The sequence below is a fragment of the Martes martes genome (assembly GCF_963455335.1).
Source record: "Martes martes genome assembly, chromosome: 3".
NCBI classification, from domain to species: domain Eukaryota; kingdom Metazoa; phylum Chordata; class Mammalia; order Carnivora; family Mustelidae; genus Martes; species Martes martes.
In genome coordinates, this window is record NC_137890.1 from 159,341,695 (window position 1) to 159,363,019 (window position 21,325).

Below are 21,325 nucleotides of genomic sequence, written 5' to 3' on the forward strand. Positions count from 1 at the left end.
CCCCCCAAAAATGTGCTTTCTGAAAATTCAACTAATGAAAAAGTGCTAGAGATGGAAGTAGAAGTCAGTGTGTTTTATTCTCAATAAATAGAGTCTCATACACAGTCTGTATGAAGAATTAATTCTATCTCAATAAATGAGATAGAATTAATTCTCAATAAATGTGAGAATTAATTCTCAATTAAATCTCATAAATAAATTAATTCTCAATTAAATAAATTACTATCTCAATAAATGAGATAGAATTAATTCATCATACAGACTCTGTGAGGCTCAACACTGGTTTTTCTAGTTAACTACTAGGGAGAAAACAAGAAGATAAATTGTAATAAAATAAAAACTCCTTGGGTTTACCATATTCACATCTCTTGCAGGCTCATGGCCATCCTTTGGAGTGTAAGAATGTCTAAGGTTACCACTAGAGGTTTGGAACTCTAGGGGAGAGCATAGTGGAAGACTGTGGCTCTGACAAAAATGACACTAAAGGTGAGTCACTTAAGTGAGATGAAGAACACATTTAATCATTGCTCATAGTGGGGATCTTTATATTGGCTAGAGTTGGGCCCCACCTGATCTCTAAATTACCACCTAACTTTCAGGTCATCTAAATCCACCCCATTGAAAATAAGGGCCTGAAAAAGACTAGTAAATTCTGAATCTGGAAATTCTGCCTTTGTTGACTATACTGAAAACTTCGGACATTTTCTTTTCTCACACAGAGCTGCCAGCTGGTGCAGAGTTTCCCTTCTCTCTGGGTTCATCACAAGCCACTAAAATATAATGCTGAAACTAAGTTCTTAGTGTCTTTCCCTGAAATATGATACAATTCAGTGCCATTGATGCTGATTTCTTTAAGCCATAGAACACAGATCTTTATTATCTAGGTGGATAATGAGAGGAAAGAAAGAAAAATTGAGAATCTGTGATCACCCAAAGATACATTTTAGCCCTTGGTTTTAACCTTCTACAGTAAAACATTACTCAGAAATGCAGTCCTTCACAAAGAAATGTTTTGTTTTATTTTTATTTTTGTTTTTAAGATTTCTTTATTTATTTGAGAGGGGAGGAGGGGCAGAGGGAGAGAATCTTGAAGCAGACTCCCCACTGAGCACAGAGCCCCACTTGGGGCTCGATCTCACAACTGCGAGATCATGATCTGAGCCAAAACCAAGAGTCAGATACTCAACTGAGTGAGCCACCAAGGTACCCTGTAGCTGGTTTTATTTTGTTTTGTTATTCATTTCTTTTCCCCATTCTCTGAGCCACTTACTTTCTGGGGAAGATGCTGGGAAGTAAAGAGATTACCACAAGACAGCTTCATAGTTGGAAGAAGAGTTCTAGATCAACTGCGGATGGGGAAAGTGAGCATCCAGTGACTGGTCAGCTGAACTTGGATGTGATTTTACCCATTCTTCTCTTTGCTTCTCTGCACAAGCTGTGCAGTGTTTAAATGCTAATGCGATGCCAGCATTTTCTTTACTATTTATACAAAAGAAACCCTAATGAGATATTTCTAAGCCTGCACATAAGTTTCCATAGCAATCTTTGCCTTGGAGTAAAAGTAGGATAAAGAGCCTCCTCAACATAACTTTAAAATCTCAACTAACTCACAGCAACAGGTTTCTACCACAAGACAGACATTTCTGTCAGGAATACTGATTTGATTAAGTGTCCACAATAGAGAACTTTATTTAGTGGTACCATCTGCAGCCATAATTAGTTTGAACTTGTGAAAATGAAGAGTTTGACAGGAGATATGACATTAATTTCTGAGAAAGGAGAACCTCCTTATTTTACATGGATGAAAGCACAGAAATGTGATGAAAAGGCATTCATAGAGATGCTGTAGGAACTCATTAGGGCCATTTAAAGGTTGATATAGAGAGGGAGAAAACTGGAAAATTAACTTGGGACTGGAAGTTGAGTTCCTAAGGAAGCTGACTTAATATGACTTACTATTGGCACACCGTCTTTTCAGTTTGGAGCCAAGTGAATGACTTTTATGTGAACCCAGAAATGAGAGCTCCTAAAAAAATGTAGAGGTGCTACCCAGTTGTCTTAAATCTTCTTGGCAGGTCAATCCCCAAGATGCAGACACCTGCACAGTGCTCCAGAGAAACAACTGATGGAGATCACTATCCTGCACTTTCAAATTTTAATGTGCATACCCACCATCTGACAATCCTATGAAAATGCAGATTTTGAATGGTCTGGAATGAGGTGGGTTGACATCTGCAAAGTGATGCTGGTCCCTACTTTGATTAATGATCTAGAACGTTGGAAACAGGACCGCCTGGAAGCTCATCCATGACCACTCTTTCTCAGCCCTTAGCCCAACAACAAAGTAGGCAAGAGCCCAACAACAAAAGAGGCAAAGTAGGCACCAACTTTTTACTCTCTTTGTGCCTTTCCTGCCCCTGGCTTCATTGATATTAATGCTGTCCTGAGGTTTCCTGTGAACCTGGGGATGGAAGGTACAGCAGAACATGAAAGGATCACAAATGTTGATTGGCTCAAGACCTAAAAGAACCCTCCCTAGGAATTCTCAAAACCCATGACTTTTCCCTTAGAAAACAGGTGACAAAATATGGGTTTTACACATATATGGGGACAAAAAGTTTTGTTCTTGGCTTCAATCCCATATGCCAGAATTCACCAGGACAACACTCTTGACCACTCCCTGTAGAAAGAAATTCTTGCTCTTCTTTTAATATTGTGTACTAAATTTAATATTTTCTATGCGTTAAATCTAGTGTTTGCCATTAAGATAAATTGCTACTTTAAGGAAGAAATACTTTTTTTTTTCCTTTTAAAATAATGGTTGGACCTGTTTTTTAAGATCTTTATATGTTAAAGAAATAGTTTCTCTAATTGTCTTTCTACTACAGTGGAATTCAGCAGATCTAGCTTTTGTTCCTTGCTCAGTCTAACATTTATTCTGTGACCTGGGGACACAATGTTTAACTTTTCTGGGCCTCTATTTCTCTATTTTACAATGTGGAGTTTGGACTAGGTGATTACCTGGGTGCCTTCTGAAGTTATAATTCTAAAGCCTTCATAAATACAGTAATTGAGTTAATATACAACAAGAGTAAATTTCATTTTGGATACCATTGTATATTTTGGAAAATTACTTAATTTTTGCCTCCTTTAGAGTCCACATCCATGTTGAGGGCTTACTTAGCAGCATGTGAGTTCAACAAGAGATCAGTTAATTCTAATCTTATTACTTGAACTTTTCTTTCTTAGTATGTGGAATTCTTCCATTTGGGGAGGAAATGTGCAGAGATAGAAATCATATACTGCAGTAACCTCTGTTAAGAACCTTTCAATTAAAAAAAAACAGTTTTATTGAGATATAATTCATATACCACATAATCATATAATTCACCCTTGGAAAGTGTAAATTCATTGGTTTTAAATATATTCACAGGGTTGTGTAACCACCACCACACTCAATTTTAGAGTATTTCATCATCCCACAAAGAAACTTCATACCCATTAGCAGTCATTGCCCTTTCCCTTCACATCCCCCCATCCCACTCCTAGGCAATGAATAATCTGGTTTTGGTGTCTATGGATTTGTCTGTTCTAGACATTTTATATAAATGGCATCATACAGTATGTGGTCTCTTGTAACCGGCTTCTTTCATTGAGCATGATGTTTTCAAGGTGTACGCATATTGTAGCATGAATCAGCATTTCATTCTTTTTTATTGCCAAACAATATATTCAATTATATGGATGTATCATATTTTATTTATAAATTCATCCATTGATGGCCATTAGGATTATTTTTGTGTTTAGTTATTATGAACAATACTGATATGAGCATTCATGTATGTGTTTTTTTGTGGATGTGTTTGGTTTTCTTCCTCTTAGATTTCTAGGATTGAAATTGCTAGACCATACCATAACTCTATGCTTAACTTTTTAAGGAACTACCAGACCATTTCCAAAGAGGCTGCTCCATTTCCCATTCCCACCAGCAGCGTTTGGGGGTTCTGAATTCTCCACATCCTTGACAATATTTGTTATTGTTTGTCTTTTTCTCTGTGGTCACCTATTGAGTGTAAAGTGGCATCTTGTGGTTTTGATTTGAATTTCCTTCATGGTCAATAATGTTAAGAATATTTTCATGTGGCTATTGGCCATCTGTATATCTTCTTCAGAGAAGTGTCTACCCAGACTCTGCTCATTTTCAAATAGGGTCATTTTTCTTGTTGTTATTGAGCTGTAAGAGTACTTTACATATACCAGATTAAGTCCTTTATTGATTGCATGACTTGCAGATCTTTTCTCCCAGTCTTTTTACTTTGGAAATTATGTCCTTTGAAGCATACAAAAAATTTAATTTTAGTGAAGTTCAATTTATCTATTGTTCCTTTTGTTGCTTATCTTTTTGATGTCATATCTAAGAAATCATTGTACAAAGAATTATGCCCCTGAAGAAGGCCTATACTCTTGATAAAAATATTTCTGAAAATATCTAAACATGTTCAGAGTTCCAAAATCTGGTATAGAAAACACACAACTTGATAAACAATTTGGAACAGTTATGACAGAAGGACAGAAGATCACTGGGGAAATTCTCATATCCATAGGCCATATGACACTTTGTCCATTCTCTCTGTCACTTCCTTAGGCCAGATTGCAAAACCACATTAAAGATATAAGTGCTTAATTATTTAGGGAACAACTTATCTCCTATGGAACATAAGTCAGCTGATAAACAAGTTGAACTCAAAATTCATAAAGCAGAGATCTTATGTGCTATTTCCTTGTAACTGGTTTATACTGAGAATCTTTGTAATAGTATCTAACACTTACCGAATATTTCGAGAACTCAATTGACTGAAGGATATCTGGATGTTCATTTAAACCTGCCTCTTTTCGTGAAATCTCTTAGACTTCTGTAACACTATAACCTATTTATTCAAATTACAAACAATCGTATCTCACAGTGCTATTACCTGGATCAAATGAAATAAATCAAAATAAATAAAAACAAAGTTACTTTTTATTATTTAAGTGTTGAAAGCTTTTCTTCCTAGCTGCAAATGTATGTTTTCATATGCTATGAAAACATATGTTCATATGTCAACAATAATGAACAATAATGAAGAAAACCAAATATTTCCTTATCTTACCATCTAAATGAAATGTTTTATTTTGCACATTCTCTTCCAGTCTTTGCTCTGTACATGTGTGTTTGTGTTCTTTGTGCTCGTTATAACTACAGTGAACATATTATTTTCAAACAGTATTTTAGGATACTGTCTTTCTAGTACACTAATGCCTAGAGAGTCTGGCATTTCGTCTCTCGGAGGGAGGGTTTGCAAAATGACTTTGCTCAAGGTGGCAATGTCTTATTTTTAGAGATAGATTCAGAGTGGGATTTGTATCTGATGACCTCTATTTCCCTTTGAGTTGCACAGTCTTTAAGAGCCTTTAGACTGTCACACCCGCACCCCCCCTTCGCCTCCCCATGCTAGATTTTCTGCCCTTTTACCCTTTCACAAACAGACAAAGTTATAGCCATATTCTTCCTTTGGGCTCTGCAGTTTGGCCCCTGGCTACCTCTCAGAATTCTTCCCACACCACTCCCCCTTGCTGGCTCTGCTCCAGATACGGTGGCCAAGATCTTTCTTTCCTCAGACCTTTTCACTCCCTGTCCTTTCCACTGGGAACACTTTGTTCCCAGATCTTGCACATTTGGCTTCTTCTTAACCTTCATGTCTCAGCTAAACATCATCTCAGTAGGAAATTATCCCGACTGAAAGTTCCTCTCCTTCCTCCAGTAACTCGCAGAACTCTGTCTTATTTTCTTCAGAGGGCTTGTTATTGTCAGTGATAATCTATAATCTAAAATCTGGTATTTATGTGTATTCATTTGTTTATTGTCGGTTTCCCTCTGCTGATGAATAGATATTTCATAAAGCAGGAATCCTGTCTGTTTTTTTCCTTTGTTATAAACCAGTCCCTGTGACCATACTTGGCATAGTAGACCTTCCATAAACATTTGCTGAATGGAAAAAAAAATGAATAAAATTGTATGCGCCTCATGCTGGTGTCCTTTCTCTCTTGCCTGCCTTCTGAACTGAGTGGGTGCAGAATATTTCTGTTTTTGTATTCTGTAACAGGTGCGAAAAAACAGCCAGAAGAGAAGTCATGAAAAAACACAGGGATGGAAGGAAATGAGGTTAACAAGTGCATGATATCTTTGAGGAGAACGCTGGTGTTATACATGACAAAACACATTCCCTTCGGAAATATTTTTCAGTTCCTTAAGCAAAACTATGGTATAACAACAACTTTCTTGGTGATTAGATGGTCTGCCTCAGTAATGCTTGTGGCATAATATACTATGTTTCGACATCATTTGGTGCATTTTCTACCTGTTGCTGAGCCTGGAGAAAAATTTCCCAGTGCTAAAACAAAAGAACGCACTCTAGTCCTCTGCAAACTTCAGGGCACAAATCAAGACCAGTTGTGGCTGGGTCTGAAAGGGATTGAAGTTCAAGAAACAAACTGAAGTTTTTAGAAGGGAGGGCGGTGGGGAATGGGTTGGTCTCCCGATGGGTATTAAGGAGGGCACGTATTGCCTGGAGCATTGGGTGTTGTATGTAAACAATGAATCTTGGAACAGTACATCAAAAATTAATGATGTACTGTACGGTGACAAACATAAATGCCATAATAAAAAAAATAATTTAAAAAATATACAAGCCACTGAGTGGCTCAGTCAGAAAAAAAGAAAGAAAGAAAGAAAGAAAAAGAAAAAGAAAAGAACAAAAAAAGAAAGGGATTGAAGTTCTAAGAGTGAAGCAGATGGTTACCGTCTCCGAAAACTTTAAGTGAAAAATCATTTGATTCTGAGGTTGGATCCTGTGAAAACCTGAATTTCATTTCTGTACCAACTTGAACCTCAAATTGTGTACTTAATGTCTTGTCATCCTAAATCAACAGGATCTCTCAGGAAAAAAAAATAAAAAATGGAAGAATGTGACCTGGCCAAATAAACTGGAAAAAAAAAAAAAAAGGAAAGAAAGAAAGAAAGAAAGGAAGGAAGAAAAAAAAAGGATCCCGAAGTAAAATCTTTTTTTTTCCCCCTTAGAAGAACTAGGTCTCCTTGCTTTCCCCTGCAGACAGGACTGCCCTTTGAACAAAACAATCATCTTGGCATTCACTTCAGGAGTTGTTTCTAGCACTGAATATTTCCCCCCTATCAACCCTTAAGCCTTTTCCGCTGCCCTATTCAGGCTCTTCACCAGGACGAGGGGCTGGTGGTGAGAGAATCCTGCAGGTGTCTATTTCATCTTACATTTCAAAGTGGGAAATCCTTGGCAACAGGAAGCACCCTGCTGAGATGGAAGAATAAATAGCAAATTATAGGTCTACATGCTAGGCTCTGACTTTCAGTGTTTGTCAAGGTGGCAGCTGCGGATCAGGGAACAATTCTGCTATGGGGTGGGAGAGGTGGAGAAAGCAGAGGGAGAGCGGAGGGAGAGGGATGTTTTATCAAGTACAGCATGTAGGAGTCTCAGACTGAAGCATTTTATTATGTTCTTGATCAAATGGGGTTTCAATTCTGAAAAAGTATGTGTGGCAGGAATTTAAGAAGAGAGAAAATAAAAGATAGGAGGACAGAAAGAGTAAGGTATTAGGCGACAGGAAGATGGATATAGTCACAGTCTTAATTTAGAGAGTGCACTTGCTGATACATCATTCAAAGAACATGAGGAAACATAGTCAATACACTACACATAATGTTATTTTTAAAGCAAAGTTCTTCAGTTCTTAGAGGAATTTTCCAGTACTACAAGAGTCATATACTTACAAACTTGTTATCTATGTGTCTGTAACTCTAAAATCGCCTAAATTATTGTAAAATATTTTAATATAATATTTGACTTTTATTAATAGTTCATTGTTAAAAGGTGTTGTTTAAATGTCTTACTTGTATCACTCATTTATTCCTTAAAGCCTTCCTATAAAGTAGGTCCAACTATTATCTCCATTTTATAGCTAAGAACAAAGATGGCAAAGAAGTTTCTAGGAAGAGACTCCTATGGCTATGAGTGTATTGGAAGATGAAGGACATTATTATATCCAAGAAATTTGACATTGCTGTAGTAATATTATATAATGCACAGCTTACCTAGGCAAGCAAGTGAATTCTGGAAACTGGATAAAATTAATCCTTGAAAATGGTTAGGCACACAATTTCTTTTTTGCTTTGATAATATATATACTGGAAAGGGTTGTTTCTTAGAATGCACTTGCTCATATCTAAGTGAAAAGAAGTGACCATCCAGTTTTTTCTTTTATTTTTTGGGGGAAAGGAGGCAAGCTTATTGGAAAACAAAACAAAAAACAGAGGCTAAGAATACCCGATGTTTGGTCACCCGTTCAAAAGCAAACTGAACAGCTCTTTGCCCTGGAGTAAGACATAGCAGAATGGTTTCAAGGTCCTAATCCAGGTAGCCTGAGGAACAAATGACTCTGTCCCTCATTTACTCATCAAATGCTGTTTGGATAACTATTACATGTTGGGCATTCTTCTAGGTCCTAGGAATGAAGAAAATGAATAACATTAAAATATCTATAATTGTTATAGTCTGTTCTCTTAAGGAGCTCAGTTCACTGACAAGATGGACAGGGAAACAGAAAATAACACTGTAAATTGGTGAGTGTTGCCACAGAGACATACGGGAGAGTGAATGGAGGGTGGACATGTAACCTTACCAAGAGAGTCGGGATGGAAGTCATTTCAGGGAGTCAGGACAGTAGGCGGGAAGGCACTGATGAGAAATCATGTCAAATGACTGGAGCTTAGGGAGAGAGGACTCGGCGTGACTTTGGAAGTGACTCATCCATTGTTGACATTAAATATGGCATTCTAGAGCCCCCCTGCTTTTTCCTTTCTTATAAAAACTCTATTCAAGACTTCTTCTTTTCTCCAACCGTGCTTATCACCAAAACAAACCTGGAACAGCCTGTCTCCATCCGTACCCTCCCTTTGGTTGTAACATGTTGTATTCACTAAGGGTTTACAATGAGTCGGCACAGAGTGAAGTGCTTTCATTTGTTATCCTTTTTATCTTTAGAAAACCTCTGTCAGGTGGTTTTTACTATGATGACCTTTTCACCATGATGGAATTGACACCTAGAAAGGGTAAATCTAAAGATGGCTTAGTTAGTAACTGGTGCAACTGGGAATCCAAATCAGGTCTATTTAATGCTAAAGTCTGTGTTCTCCAACTGACACTCTTTTGCTCTCCTTTCAAGGCAGCTAGACCTTTTGTGACATTTCCTCCTCTAATATACCCTTGTAAAAATGCACATCTCAGATAATCATAGGTAAAAGATTTCACAGAGTTGAACACCTAAGTGTTGAAACTTACAGAAAGCAACAAAAAACTCTTTCTTGCCAGTAACAAACATGTTTGTGTTTTTACCCAATTTTACCTGAATAAAATGTAAGAGGATGATCCACAATGTAAATATTTTATGGAACTCACCACCCTGGAGAAGGGCTCTACTTCCCACCAGTTCTCTTCTCCCACAAGAAGACACATGGCAATTTTTACCTTATGCTCCGTGGCCAATGTTCTTCATTATCTGATAGATACCGTCTATCATTCTGTTGTAGAAATTTATATAGATTATAGATATTGGTATAGATATATTTTCTCTTGCTCTCCTGTGCTTTTTTTAATCTGATAGATATATGCCAGAGACTCCAATGGCTATGATTCTCTTCTGGGTTATCTTGCGTTTCAAGGTTTCAAAGCTGTTGAAGATTTGAGGTAAGTGTTATGCCCATTTAACGGGTCCGTGATTAAAGGAGCGAGACTGATACAAAGCAAAGGTCAAGCAAAGCTTTATTTCGCGCCAAGAATCAAGAATCAGACCGACTGTCAAACAGACCCGTCAGGGACGCCCCTACAGAGAGGACGACCCCTGCCTGCTTTCCAGACTAACTTTTATAGTGCAAAGGCCATGTGGTTGGGCCTGGCCACACACAGGTGGCTAATTGAATTACAATTCACCCCATAGTAGCCACGGAAACTAGCCCATCACCTTGGTAGCTAGGAGACAGTATGCGCCCCCACTGCTCAGGTGTCTCCACCTGGCCTGACCCACCCTTGTACCTGGGCTTTGTTACCTGGGACTGGTTTCCGGGACTTGTTTTTAAGTCCCCTGGGGGAAGGGGAGCAAGGACAGTTTAAGGGTTAAACAACAAAGTTATTGTTTAACTTCAATGGAAGCCTCCGGCTAAAATAAAAATATAAAATAGGTCCTTACAGTCAGCATATTAGTTTAGAAAAAAAGGAGACCTGAGTTCTGGTTCCAGTTCTTTTTTTATTTTTATTTTTCCTAAGAATTTATTTATTTCAGAGACAGAGAATATGAGCAAGGAGGAGAGGCAGAGGGAGAAGGAGAGAGTTCAAACAGGCTCCGCACTGAGCAAGAGCCACTGTGGAGCTTGATCTCATGACCCTGAGATTATGACCTGAGCCAAAATCAAGAATTAGTTGCTTAACCGACTATATCATCCACGCACTCCATGGTTCTAGCTCCTTAATGAACTAGCTCTGGAACATGCAGTTGCCTCTTGGAGCACCCATTTCCTAAACTATGGAAATTACACTATCTCTCAGGTCTTTTCCATCTTCAGAATACAGTGATTCTAATGCATAACTGGTTTCCATACTCGTGCTGCTAAAAAGCAAGTCCTAGCCCTCTTGGTGGACAAAACCACAGTGCTGCCTGAGTAGCCAGATAGGCAAAAGCTCAGACGTGTTTGAGATATAAAGTAAATTCATCCATGGAAAATGAGAGGCAAATTCAATTTAGTTGAATGACAAGACTCCCTTTTAATGAAGAGAGAGAAAAGCAGAGATCCATGGGTTTCTCAGTCATTATCCCAAGGGGGTGGGTATTCATTATGAGTCTGGGCAGAATTTCTATCTTTAGACTTTGGAAAAAAAAGTGCAATGTAAATGAAAGATGAGCTTCCTTTCTGTCATGGAGATATATGCTACAATTAGCAGATGTTGATAGGGCAGTTTAAGAGAAGTTGTAATTGACTTGAGCCCAAGGCACACACAACGTCATTCCACCTTCCTCGCCTACCATATAATTATTCGATACATTGCAGGCTTGGTGAACAATCTCGGGGGCCATACACAACTACTGAGCTCAGTCTCACTCACAGCAGAGCTCACAAACAAGGTTTAATCTCCCCCACGTAAAAAATGTTTGGCGTGCTTTCTTGGTGCCTACAAAGACATAATTCAGCAGTCTGCGAATGCATGAAACTCAGGCTGGCAGCAGATGCTCAAGCAATTCACAAATAGTACCACAAATCTTTCATTACGTTTCAGCCTTTGCATTAAGGCAGGATCTTGTTATTTTGTGATGGTTTTAGAAGGCGATTATCATTTCCAAATTAAACTTTAAGGAGCACACTGGTGGATCGTTTAGCTTAGTTCACATTCAGGGAAACGAAGGGATTTACTATTTCACAAACACTGGAAACAAACAAAATGCTCTGGTAAAAATAGCAAATTACAGACTATTAATAGGTGAGCGATTTCATCAAGTTGAATGGACCGCCTCAATGTTGATGCCTGGTGAGAGCAACACATTTTTCTTGCTCCATTTTATGGAAATACTCTGGTAAATAGGCATTTAGAAATACGTGTTTGCATATGCTAACTATAAGCATTGTATCTTTTACTCAAAAACAATGTGAAGTTTACAACGTAGGAAATGACATTTAAATGAATATTATAAAGACAAAGAAAGGCAGAAGATGCGTACAAAGGGAAAAAGGAAAACCCAAGATGTCAACCTAGAGGTTAAGGGAGTTTGTGTGCCCAACTTCACAGAACTTTCTGGCATCTGGGCAGTGTTTACCTACTGTCTACTCTAGCCTGTGCTTTGTGTTGGCTGCATGCTACCAGGTTTCAGTGTGGGGGGCAGTTAGAATGATGTTAACAGTCATTCGTCCCAAGCCTTCCCTCTTTGCCTATGTGCAAACAATTGGCCATTTTCTCTTTGCATGAACACTTCCACTACAAACAGAAGGATTGTGATAAACCATGTCTTGCATGAAACACTAAATACACATTATTTTATAAAGAGGATTTAGTTAATTTTTTCAATAGGTAACAGGTGACATAATACATGAGATGGCACGACATTCTAAAGACACAAAGCAGTATGTGGTGAAAGGTCTCCCTTCTTCCTGTGCCTTCTAGAAACCCAGCTATTTCCCCAAGCGCCAGTCTTGTTCTTGTTGTTGTTTTTAGTAGACTTCCAAGTATACTTTTGAGTAGACTTCCTTCTCTCCTTCATCCTTCACAGGCATTTTCCCCAGTAAACCACTTTGACTATCTAATTCCGTAATGTGATCTGTTTTGTGGAGGAATCAAAATGACACCAATGCGAACCCATATCCAAAAAAGGAGAGGAAAGAGAGGGAGAATGGGGCAAAAATAAATTGAAGAAATAATGCCCGAAATTTTCCAAAATTTGCTGAAGAACAAAGTTACATGAATCGCATCCTAAATGTGGCAGAATTAGTACAAAGAAAATCACATCTAGACACATTTTATTCCAAATTCTGAAATGCAGAAATAAAGAGAAAATCAATGTAAAAAGCAGCCAGAGAAAACCACACATTCCATTTAAGGAAACAATGGTACAAAATGGTAAGAATTATTGTTCCTATAGCAATAATGGGCATAGAAGTCAGTGGGAAGACATCTCTTAAATGCTAAAAGGGAAAAATAAAACTATCAATCTAGAACAATATATGCAGTAAAAAATGTCCTTCATGAATTAAGGCACAATAGAGAAATTTTTTAGGTAGAATTTATTGCCTGCTTTATAAGGAATGCTAAAGGAAGTTCTTTCAGCTAGAGAGAAATGATACCACGTATCTTCAGGAAGGAGTGAAAAGCACCAGAAATGATAAATATATGCATAAACATTTTAAAAACTATTTTTCTCTTAATTTTTTAAAATCCAGGGAGCCTGGGTGGGTCAGTCATTAAGTGTCTGCCTTTGTCTCAGGTCATGATGCCAGAGTCCTGGGCTCGAACCCCACATCGGGCTCCTGCTCAGTTGGGAGTCTGCTTCTCTCTCTCCCAGTCCCCCTATTTGTGTTCCCTCTGTCGCTGTCTGTGTCAAATAAATAAATAAAATCTTTTAAAAAATTATTTAAAATCCAACGGCTCTTTAAAAGAAAAAAAAATTTGGATTGTTTTTGGAATATTTAACATATATAAATGTAATATATCTGACAACTACATATAGCATAAAGGATCAGGATATATATGGAACTATATATGCATAGGATACATACATTTCACTTGACATGTTGTGATAGGAACTGTAAATGGATTGCAAAAATTTAGGAAAAATATAATTCCTCAGTTAACCACTAAAATAATGTTCAAAATCTAATAAACACATTTAAACAGAATTCTGAGATTCAGGGGCGCCTGGGTGGCTCAGTGGGTTAAGCCTCTGCCTTTGGCTTGGGTCATGATCTCGGGGTCCTGGGATTGAGCCCCACATCGGGCTCTCTGCTCAGCGGGGGGCCTGCTTCCCCCCTCTCTCTCTGCCTGCCTCTCTGCCTACTTGTGATCTCTCTCTCTGTCAAATAAATAAATAAAATCTTAAAAAAAAAAAAAGAATTCTGAGATTCAGTTAAACCAAAAGAAGACAGAAGAAAAGAACAAAAAGGAGGTTCAGATAAGACAAACAGAAAAAATAGCAAAAATAGCAAAAACACCTTTATCCAATTATTTCAACAATAACATTAAATGCAAATGAACTAAACACTTCAATTAGAAAACAGAGATTGTCAAACTGAATTTTTTTTAAAGCATGCAGCAACTGTATGTGGTCCACAAGAAGCATGCTTTATCAAGAAACAGACTGTAAATAGGCAAAAAAGATACACCTGCAAATGCTAATAATAGGAATCTGGAATGTCTTTATTAATTCTGGATAAAGTAGACTTACTGCCTTTATTTTTTTCAAAGAAAATGGGATATTTTATACTGAAAATGGTAAGTCATCAGTAATCTATGATCATCATGAATGCGTATGTGCCTAATAGTAGAGTTTCAACATTTGTGAAGTAAATAGTAAGAGAATGAAAATAAACAAAATCAAATTTTTGTGTTTTTATGTACAAATCTATCATTATATTTGGAGATTTTAATGCTTCTCTCTCAGTAATTGTAATTGGTAGAACAGCTAGACAAAACATCAGTAAGAGCATAAACAATCTTAACAATCCTATTAATCAAAAACAATCCAACTGATCTTTATCTAACAGAATACCCAAAGCATTCTTTTCAAAGACACATAGTACATTTATCAAGATGGACCATAGCCAGAGTTATAAAAGAAGTCTCCATAAAATTTGAAAGATGGACAGATTACAGAGTAAAAAGCAGTTAATAGTGATAGCTATAAAGCCCCAGTATTTGAAATTATATGGCACATATCTGTAAAGACCATGTGTTGAGGAAGATATTTCATGAGAAAATAAAATATTTTGTATTGAATGATAGCAAAAACACAATATAAAAAGGGATTTATAGATGTAGTTAGAGGGAAATTTAGAGTTTGAAATGTTTACCTTAGAAAATGAGAAAAGCCTAAAATTACTAATGTAAAGTTATACTCAAGAAGCTAGAAAAAGGAGAGCAAAGTAAACTCAGAAGAAGGAAAAAAATAAAAAGAATAACAAAAATCAATGAAATAGAAGAGTGAGGTTGAATATATATATAATATATATAATATATATACATGACAGATACATAAATATAGATATAGAAAGTACTCAGCCATTTTACTGATTTTTAAAAATTACTTGCAAAGGTTTTCTAATTGAGTTTTCTGAGTAAATGATAATATCATCTGTAAACAATGATACCTGTATCCCCATCTTTCCCAATTTTTATACCTCCTTTCTTTTTCCATTGATAGCCATCATCTTAGTGTTTAGGAAGAAATTTTCCACTGTTTCTCATTTAGTATAATTCAGGCTGTTTGATAAAGACACATTAAAGACTTATCCTTCTATTACTATGTTTAAAAAGTTTTTTGTCATAAATAATGGAAGCTGAAATTTTAGCTTTTGAACTATTAATATAGTGAATTATGCTAATTTATTCTTAATACTAAATTACACATTAATAGACTAAAAAGACTACTAGATTATTTTATATTATTACACTCTTAATGTGCTACTGAACCTCATTTACTAATATTCTGTTGAGAATTTTTGCAGACCTTCATGAGAAAGAGCTAATATTATTGTTATGGTTTATTGTGTTTTGTTGTCAATGTTCTATTACTTGTATAAAAATAATCTGAAAGATTTTTTGCCCTATATTCTACAGGAGGGGTTGACAAACCACTGCCAACTGACTGTTTTTATAGTTTTATTGGAACACAACCAACAACACTCATTCATTCATATATTGTCTCTGGCTATTTTCACTCTGTGGACAGAGGTGTGCAGATGCCACAGAGAATGGATATCGCCCACAAAGCAAAGACACTTACTCTCTGGCCCTTTACAGAAAAATTCTATAGACCACTGCTTTCTAATAATTTAAGGATCGCTGTAATTACTGCTTAATTAAGGCTTGATAGGAACAATCTCAGCTCATCTTTACTTCCCCATATCTGCTTTTCTTCCTGCTTGTATTTCATGTCTGTATTGGTCAGCCTGAATGAATCTTGATTTCTTCATGTATATTTTTGCATCTGGATGTTCCTTTTATCTTTTCCTCTGGATAATTTTATTGTTTTTGTTTTCTAAGTATTCTGAAATTCAGTTTTGAGTTTTTGACCTAAGAATTAAGTATTTTTTTTAAAGTTTAGACAGTTAAGATTTTTCCCCTAGTTTTTATATGAAGTTATAATTTTATGACTTATTGCCAACTTTTAAAAATAATTATCTTTATAATTCAGTATTGATTGAAGTTTTCTTTATGCCCTAAGGTAGTTTGAATGTTCCAAGGGTTCTTGAAAAATACCTGTAGCCTCTAATTGTGAAATATAGTTCTTAAAATGCATATAGCTTGATGTACATGATTAACTTGTTATTTATATCTTCTATATCTTTGTTTATCTTTCTCCCTTGATCAGTCTTTCATTAAACAGAAGGGATAACTAAAACTTCCCTTTACTCTGTATTTTCTATCCTCTTTGTTTCTGAAGTTTGATTACAAAATCAGGTTTGAACTGTGTGGGTCCACTTATACATGGATTTTTTTTTTTTTTTTTTTTTTGTAAAAACAGCACTGTAAATATATTTTGTTTTCCTTATGATTTTTTTTCTGATGGCTTCTGATCAACAGTAGGATATTGGTAGCTAAGTTTTTGAGTCAAAAGTTGTATGTGGATTTTTGACTGTGTGGGGAATCAGCACCCCAATCCTCATGTTGTTCAAATGTCAACTGTGTATGTTATTTGGTTGCTAGATAATCATGACTATTAGATGTATGTTATGGGACGTAACCTTTATGGCTCTGAAATATTCTTTAATTCATTAATCCCCTTTATTTTCTTAAAATTTTAGGCATTTTATTATTATTATTATTATTAACATATAATGTATTATTAGCCCCAGGGGTACAGGTCTGTGAATCACCAGGTTTACTCACTTCACAGCACTCACCATAGCACATACCCTCCCCAGTGTCCATAACCCAACCACCCTCTCCCCACCAACAACCCTCAGTTTGTTTTGTGAGATTAAGAGTCTCTTATGGTTTCAACTTTGTTTGGTTATGATAATTATTACTCTTGTTTTCTTTGGCCTTGCATTTCCAGGAATTATTTTGAAGACCTTTTTTCTTCAATATTTTTTTGTAATTTTGTTTTGTTTTGTAATTTGTATGCTTGTTGTGTATAACATAGTATTGAATATAACACTGATTCTTTTTGTAGATAAAATAGTTTAATTTTATGATTCAATCAGATGTTTTATTTACTTAGATACGTGAGATATGAGTTTAACCATCTTACACTTATATTACCAACTTATTTTTTCATAGAAATACATTTTATTCTATGTGTTCTATTTAAATTGCATTTTTAGTTCTTATATCACTCTATGTGGTATGTGTGGTCTGTGATTTGGTTCATATACATGTATTTCTTTTTTTCTTTTTTTTATGTACATGTATTTCTTCTGATAATTTGGAGAGTTTTGTTTTTGTAATAATTTTCATAATTAAAATAAAAGTAACCTATTATAATCAGTCATAAGAATAACTATTTCTTTTTTATTGTTAAACCACTTTTACTATTCTTAACAGTTTATCTTTACTATGTATATACAAGCATTCTGCATAGTTATAATCGATATATTACTTTGCCTTAAAAATACCATTTCTATTTCATTTATTCTCTTTAATGTTATTTCATGTTATTTTATTTTATATAATCATTGGAATAATTATATATCTGATTCTTCTTCATTTTTCCTCAGTTGATTGAGTTTAGTAAATTATATTCTTTATCTTAGTGATTTCCTTTATACCTTTAACCAGAATCATAATGGTATTAGTTTATTTATCAATTTAAAATCATTCCTTTCCTCTATAGTTATAGATGAGGATATCAGCAACTTCTTTCACTGTCTTCTCTAAGTCTTTTAAAATATGTTATTTTTACACCATCTAAGCAGAAGAAAACTGTGTTCTGTACTGTTACATAAGCTCAAAGCTCTGAGTGTATATATATACATACATACATACATACAAGCCTACTTATATATACAGACAGAACTTAAGTGACATAATTGACAATAATAACAAAATAATAATAAGTTACATTCCCTACCTCACAGAAATTTTATGAGGCTGTGGAGCACTGCCCGGTACTTAGTAAATAATAAATATTACCTTTTCATTATTATTTTATCATTAATCAGAGTACTTACATTTATTTTACTTTAGTCTTGTTCAGGAGTTAAGTGGTTTTAATAACATTTCTGTTTATCTTTTAGGTGGTTGAAGGTAGTCCTTCAGTTTCTTTATGAGAGATTCAAAAACCGTATTTCTTGTTTATGTCTGAAACACAGTGCAGGCGTACCTTGTTTTATTGTGCTTTGCTTTATTGTGCTTCTTACAAATGGAAGGTTTGTGGCAACCCTGTGTCCAGCAAATCTATCGGTACCATTTTTCCAACAGCACTTGCTGTTGCCTTTATGGCTTTGTTTCACATTTTGGTAATTCTCACTATACTTCAAACTTTTCCATTATTATTATATTTGAACTGCTGATGTCTCATGATAAAACTTTAGCAGATGAATTGTTGCTGAAGTGGTTTCTTGAGATAGAACCTTCTCCTGGTGAAGACATTGTGAAGTCCGTTGAAAGGACGACAAAGCATTGAGAATATGACAGAAACATAGTAGATAAAGCAGCGGCGGGGTTGGAGAGGGCTGACTCCAATTTTGAAAGAAGTTCCATGGGTGAAATGCTAACAAACAGTGTCACATGCTACAGAGAAGTCTTTCATGAAAGGAAAAGTCCATTGATGAGGCAAACTGTATTGTCTTATTTGAAGAAATGGCCAGTCTCACTCTACCCTTTGGCAACCACCATGCTCATCATCATCAGCCATCAACACCTGGGCAAGACCCTCCACCAGCAGAAAGGGCTTGTAGAGAGCTCAGAGGATGGTTAATATTTTATAGCAATAAAGTATTTTTTAATTAAGGTGTGTACTTGGTTTTTTTTAGACATAACGCTATTGCATTATTAATAGACTCCAGTATAGTGTAAATACAACTTATATGTGCACTGAAAAACCAAACAACACATTTGACTTATTTTGTTGTGATATTCACTTTATTGTTGTGGTCTGGAATGGAAACCATAATATCTCTGAGGTAGGCCTGTGTTTTGTTGCTTTTATGCTTGAATGATGGGTTGAACAGGTATAGGATTCTTTGAAGACTTTGCGAATGCTGATCACTGCCTTGTCTGATTTCATATTGCTGGGGAGAAGTTTTAAGTCAGAGTGATATTTTTCTTCTTAGTGGTGGCAGCTTGATCACTTAGCCTTGATGAACCCCAAAATGTGTTCTACGTATTTGAATTCTTATAGATGCAGATTTATTTTGGTAATTTCTACAATTTTTTGGAATATTACCTTTAGATATCTTTTAAACATATTTTATGATCATAGTTGTCTTCATTAAGGACACCAAATCACCATTTGTGGGCATATTTTTACATTATTTTGATAACTATCATTTTTCTCTTTTATTTTTGACTTTGTCCAGTCCCATTCCATTTTGATGGTTGCTTTTCAGAATCCATGTCACCAAGTTCTTTGCCAGGTGTTCAGTGGTGTTTATTTTCCTCTGCTGCTTCTGCTGAACTTTGTTTCCTAGATGTCTCTCTGTGTCTTCTGTGTCCTCTTGAAACCCTGATTTTAGGGCACCATTTCGTTCACGAAATTCACTTATTTTAGGTTTGATAGCTCGCAGTGATATAATTATCATGATTTTAAGTCTTTCCATTCTCACGTAATATAGAATTTACTACTTATTTCCTATTCCTTTTCCTTTGAGTCAAGAGCCTGGATATCTTTTGAGGTGGGTCATTTTTGATGACTGCACATATTTGAATTAGTTAAATTCCTCCAAGACCTACCGTTTTCAGGAGGTTCATGGAATTAAGGGCTAGAGCCATGTTTTTGGCTGGCAGAAATTTTCTGGGACACATGGTTGCAGGTGAGCGTGAACTTGCCCAACCACAAAGGTGGCGGCAACAGGGATAGTGATGAGGCCGAGCATGTCTCCCACTGCGTTCCCACTGTCGACTGCTCAGGCAGGCTCTATCTGGGTGATGTCTCTCACTCTTCTTTCATCCTCTGCATCAGTCTGGGTTCAGTAAACCTCCACCACAAGCCTGCTCTCCTACCGTCATTCTTCCAAGCAGACAGTGGTTGCTTTTGCTCTGTAAGCTTTCTCGTGATCTGCATTTGATTTGATTCCCTCTTGGCTTCTTCCAGAAACCCGCTGTGACCTTCACCTCATCCGGCTGTCCCTTCCTCATATCTTGTTCTCTGGTATGACGGATATCTCTTCATTTCTTCAGATGTGAATCTATGTGCTGCTTTTTTGTTCTCCTGGATGTCTGGCCAAAACTGCCTTTACCGCCATGGTCAAATCACAAGAGGAATATTTTTGTTGTTACTAATTAGTAATTCTGGCAACCAATTTTGATATTGGCGAATGACCCTGTGAGAACAATATTTCCTTTTCCCTGTCACTGTGAGCAGCTGAGCCTCATCAGCTCCCCTTTTCTCAGTCATATAATACATTAAATAAAAGGATTGCCTTATTAATCATTAAATAGTCAGCTCTTGTTCCATATTCTGCTCCTTTCCTGTCATAGGACCTCTGCCAGGGGAGAAACCACTTCCCCTTGTCCTTTTCCCCCACTCTCCCAGCTATTTATATCCTGCATGCAATATTTATAAGATAAAATGTCAGTGGGTTTTGATCTAACTCACCCTGTAAAGAATGTCACCAAAGACGAGACAAATACGTTCCCAGGCCCCACAATGCCTGGCTGCGTCAGTCTTGTCTGAGATGCACTTTTCCCCTCCTCTTTTTCCAAAGCTTCCCTACCTTTCAAAGCTCAGCAAAAATCCTATCTTTTTTTTTTTTTAAGGATTTTATTTATTTCTTTGACAGACAGAGATCTCAAGTAGGCAGAGAGACAGGCAGAGAGAGAGGAAGGGAAGCAGGCTCCCCGCTGAGCAGAGAGCCGGATGTGGGGCTCTATCCCAGGACCCTGGTATCATGACCTGAGCCCAAGGCAGAGGCTTTAACCCACTGAGCCACCCAGGCGCCCCCCAAATCCTATCTTTTTAAAAAGACTTCTCTGACTACCAAGCACACAGTGAAGTCTCTCTTCTCTGAATTCCTTCTTTCCTTCTTTCTTCCGTGGTGTGCCGTGGGGATAAATGCACACACACACATCTGAAGACAGACTGCACGTGTTGAAGCCTGTTCTGCAAGTCACCAACTGGGTGGTGTCAGTGACTTTTCTCAGTGTTCTAACCTACAATACCCATGGCACATGCCTCAGTATTTTTTCCTTTGGCTGCTAATAAAAAATTTCCCTCATAGGGATTTTCTGTTGATTTAATTAAATTAACAAATGATGTTGCTATGTTATATAACAGCTGATTATTATTCACAAATGTATATTTTTTTACAATGATGCTTTCAGCCCATTACATACCAAACACT